This window comes from Zootermopsis nevadensis, unplaced genomic scaffold (assembly GCF_977971745.1).
Source record: "Zootermopsis nevadensis isolate Lab colony 2312 unplaced genomic scaffold, Znev_1.0 Znev_ptg000238l, whole genome shotgun sequence".
Classification (NCBI taxonomy): Eukaryota; Metazoa; Arthropoda; class Insecta; order Blattodea; family Termopsidae; genus Zootermopsis; species Zootermopsis nevadensis.
In genome coordinates, this window is record NW_028259366.1 from 5514 (window position 1) to 10000 (window position 4487).

At 57.3% G+C, this 4487-nt stretch overlaps 2 non-coding genes and 1 pseudogene across 2 annotated transcripts; all 3 read left to right on the forward strand.

Moving 5' to 3' along the window:
* The first annotated feature begins 268 nt into the window (after nt 1-268).
* Nucleotides 269-2186, forward strand: LOC147870568 (small subunit ribosomal RNA). The gene has a single exon (XR_015533310.1). It is a non-coding gene; the product is annotated as a small subunit ribosomal RNA (ribosomal RNA).
* Nucleotides 2187-3010: 824 nt separating this feature from the next.
* On the forward strand, nt 3011-3166 carry LOC147870569 (5.8S ribosomal RNA). The gene has a single exon (XR_015533300.1). It is a non-coding gene; the product is annotated as a 5.8S ribosomal RNA (ribosomal RNA).
* Nucleotides 3167-3680: 514 nt separating this feature from the next.
* LOC147870570 (large subunit ribosomal RNA) overlaps nt 3681-4487 on the forward strand; it is a 4225-nt pseudogene continuing 3418 nt past the window's right edge.

Consider the following 4487-nt stretch of genomic DNA (forward strand, 5'->3'; position numbering starts at 1 on the left):
CGACTCACTCGTAGTCCGGGCGCGTGCTAGACTCGCGATGCCAAACGGCGCTTCGGCGCTTATGCATGTCGAGTGAAGAGAGGGAAGGGTGCCCTAATGGCACCACGGTTCTGGGGGCGCTCACGTGGCGTCCCCCTAACGGCACGAAGTGGCCCCTGCTCGCAGGGGCGCACGGAGTGCGAGCGTTGAAGTATGAACTGGACCCCCTCGCCGGACCCATCCGGGACCGCGTGGAGGGGGAGGAACGAGCTCCAAGTGAGTCTTCGGTTCCCTGGTTGATCCTGCCAGTAGTCATATGCTTGTCTCAAAGATTAAGCCATGCATGTCTCAGTGCAAGCCAAATTAAGGTGAAACCGCGAATGGCTCATTAAATCAGTTATGGTTCCTTAGATGGTGGACAGTTACTTGGATAACTGTGGTAATTCTAGAGCTAATACATGCAACCGAGTCCCGACCGGAGACGGTCGGGACGCTTTTATTAGATCAAAACCAATCGGTCGCTCACGCGGCCGTTTGCCTTGGTGACTCTGAATAAATGGAGGCGGATCGCACGGTCTACGAACCGGCGACGCATCTTTCAAATGTCTGCCTTATCAACTGTCGATGGTAGGCTCTGCGCCTACCATGGTTGTAACGGGTAACGGGGAATCAGGGTTCGATTCCGGAGAGGGAGCCTGAGAAACGGCTACCACATCCAAGGAAGGCAGCAGGCGCGCAAATTACCCACTCCCGGCACGGGGAGGTAGTGACGAAAAATAACGATACGGGACTCATCCGAGGCCCCGTAATCGGAATGAGTACACTCTAAAGACTTTAACGAGTATCCATTGGAGGGCAAGTCTGGTGCCAGCAGCCGCGGTAATTCCAGCTCCAATAGCGTATATTAAAGCTGTTGCGGTTAAAAAGCTCGTAGTCGGACTTGTGTCCCACGCTGCCGGTTCACCGCCCGTCGGTGTCTAACTGGCACGCACGTGCGGACGTCCTGCCGGTGGCCCGAGCCGGCGCCCGCGGGCGATGGGGGCGGCGACGCTCCCACGCCTCGGGTCGTCTCGGGGAGGGCCTACACAATCCCGTCGCGGTGCTCTTGACCGAGTGTCACGATGGGCCGGCACTTTTACTTTGAACAAATTAGAGTGCTTAAAGCAGGCAGCAGCCGCCTGAATACCGAGTGCATGGAATAATGGAATAGGACCTCGGTTCTATTTTGTTGGTTTTCGGAAGCCCCGAGGTAATGATCAAAAGGGACAGACGGGGGCATTCGTATTGCGACGTTAGAGGTGAAATTCTTGGATCGTCGCAAGACGGACAGAAGCGAAAGCATTTGCCAAGAATGTTTTCTCTGATCAAGAACGAAAGTTAGAGGTTCGAAGGCGATCAGATACCGCCCTAGTTCTAACCATAAACGATGCCAGCCAGCAATCCGCCGAAGTTCCTCCGATGACTCGGCGGGCGGCTTCCGGGAAACCAAAGCTTTTGGGTTCCGGGGGAAGTATGGTTGCAAAGCTGAAACTTAAAGGAATTGACGGAAGGGCACCACCAGGAGTGGAGCCTGCGGCTTAATTTGACTCAACACGGGAAACCTCACCAGGCCCAGACACCGGGAGGATTGACAGATTGAGAGCTCTTTCTTGATTCGGTGGGTGGTGGTGCATGGCCGTTCTTAGTTGGTGGAGCGATTTGTCTGGTTAATTCCGATAACGAACGAGACTCTAGCCTGCTAAATAGTCGCATCCGGTATCCTCTGTGCTACCGGCGACTCCTAATCTTCTTAGAGGGACAGGCGGCTTCTAGCCGCACGAGATTGAGCAATAACAGGTCTGTGATGCCCTTAGATGTTCTGGGCCGCACGCGCGCTACACTGAAGGAATCAGCGTGTCCTCCCTGGCCGAAAGGTCCGGGTAACCCGCTGAACCTCCTTCGTGCTAGGGATTGGGGCTTGCAATTGTTCCCCATGAACGAGGAATTCCCAGTAAGCGCGAGTCATAAGCTCGCGTTGATTACGTCCCTGCCCTTTGTACACACCGCCCGTCGCTACTACCGATTGAATGATTTAGTGAGGTCTTCGGACCGGTGGGCGCGGGGTTTCGGCCCTTCGATTCCACCGGGAAGATGCCCGAACTTGATCATTTAGAGGAAGTAAAAGTCGTAACAAGGTTTCCGTAGGTGAACCTGCGGAAGGATCATTAACGGCACCGAGAGTGACCGAACAGAGAAGGAAGGCATTAAGAAACCGAGGACGGTTGCTGGCTCTGGGGGAGTGCGTAATCTCGCTTGCGAGTGGACCGCCTTCTCGTGGAAGTACCCGTGTCTGGTCATTCATGATAATACAACCTCTACTGATGACTGAAAAATAGATGACGTCAACCTGAGGGGGGACCGGTCGGCGAAAGTCGCACCGACTCCCCCCGCATGAGGGGGAAGACGCATCATAATATGTGACCACTACTGATGACTGAAAAATAGATGACGTCAACCTGAGGGGGGACCGGTCGGCGAAAGTCGCACCGTCTCCCCCCGAATGAGGGGAAGACGCATCAAAAATTAATAAAAGGAAGGCATTAAGAATGAACCAGATGAACGGGGCTCTGCGGAAGGCGTAATCTCGCCTGTGATTGGACCGGCTCTTCCTGGCAGCGGCCGGATCTCGGAGATAACGTCGTCGGCCTGAGGTGTCCAGGTCGGCGAAGTAATCCCCCGGAGGGGGACGGCAAGACCGTCCCGCCTCGAGGTGGGAAGTAGGAGCGAAAGATGGTGAGTGGGTGCCGGCGGCACGCGGGCTCCGAGGATCCTCAGGGATCCAAGGACAACCCGCGCGACCGCGAGCACTGGGCTTAAAGCCACTTTATCTGCCCACGCAAGGCCGTTTCGGCGGCGCTTGAACGAGAGGGGAGCGCGGTCTGACCGTGCCGCTGTTCTGGGGGCAGCTCCCCCTCGAAAAATAACAACTACCTGTCCTACGGGACTAGCAGTAGCATCCTACCCGAAGCTCTGCTCGAATCTAGAGAAAAACAACCCTGAGCGGTGGATCACTCGGCTCGTGGGTCGATGAAGAACGCAGCTAATTGCGCGTCGACATGTGAACTGCAGGACACATGAACATCGACGTTTCGAACGCACATTGCGGTCCTTGGATTTCCAATCCCGGACCACGCCTGGCTGAGGGTCGGCTACATGAAACCCGTGGGCCCGCGCGGTCTTTAAGATAATAAGGGAAAGAAAGAAAGAAAGAAAGAGAAAGAAAGAAATAAAGGCACGCGAGCGGCCCTACGCTGGGGGGTCTGACGAGCCTGCACCTCGCACCGCCGGCGTCGCTCCGAGCAATCGGTGGCGGCGTCGGCGACTGCGAGGAGGTTAAGGGGAGTCAGTCGCCCTTGAAGGCTTCACAGGGTTCGGTGGAGCGAGCGGATAGACTTAGCTCGCCCTCCTCTCCTCGGCGACGGGGCCCATCCTTCCCCGATCGCGTCTGAGAAGAACTGACGCCCGGCTTGATGTGATGGGAGACAGGCAAACTCCCGAGACAGAGAGAGACACACACTTGCCGGGCGGGAGCGAAAGATATGACCACAATAAATAATGACCACAAAAAAACAAAAAACAAAAACAAAAAGAAATCAGTTCAATGAGAGAGGCTAAGCTTCCGACCGCTCACATCGGCCCGTCGGTACAAAAAACCATCTTTCCGACCTCAGATCAGGCGAGACTACCCGCTGAATTTAAGCATATTACTAGGCGGAGGAAAAGAAACTAACAAGGATTCCCCCAGTAGCTGCGAGCGAACAGGGAAGAGCCCAGCACGGAATCCCGCGCGGAGACGTGCAGGGAGATGTCGTGTGTGGGAGGTCCCACTCTCCCGGGGCGCGGTCCAGCGAGTCCAAGTCTCCCTTGAATGGGGCCATCGCCCGCAGAGGGTGCCAGGCCCGTAGGACCGCGGCCGCTCCCGGGTGGGGACTCTCCTCAGAGTCGTGTTCCTTGAGAGTGGAGCACTAAGAGGGTGGTAAACTCCATCTAAGGCTAAATATGACCACGAGACCGATAGCGAACAAGTACCGTGAGGGAAAGTTGAAAAGAACTTTGAAGAGAGAGTTCAATAGTACGTGAAACCGTTCAGGGGTAAACGGGAGAGACCCGGAAGACCGATTGGGGAGATTCAGCCCCGTCCGCGCAGTGCCGGCCCCCGGGCGGGTGCTCCCGGATGTTCCCGGCCGCCGGTCGCGCCGCGAGGCGCGCGCCGGTGCGAGTCGGGCCCACCGGCCGCTCGGGGTCTAAAGCCGCGGCCGCGGCGGGGTGCATTTCCTGCCCCTAGTAGGACGTCGGGACCCGTTGGAGGAGCAGGTCCCTCGCGGACCATTGCGGCCTAAGGCCCGGGACAGAGACCGGGGTGGCTTCCGCCGAGGCGCGGGACAAGGGCCGCCCCGGACCCCGGTACATAGCCTGGCCGCCCTCCGACGGTCTGTTTTTTCGTGGTAGCTGGCCCGCTGCCCCCGCCC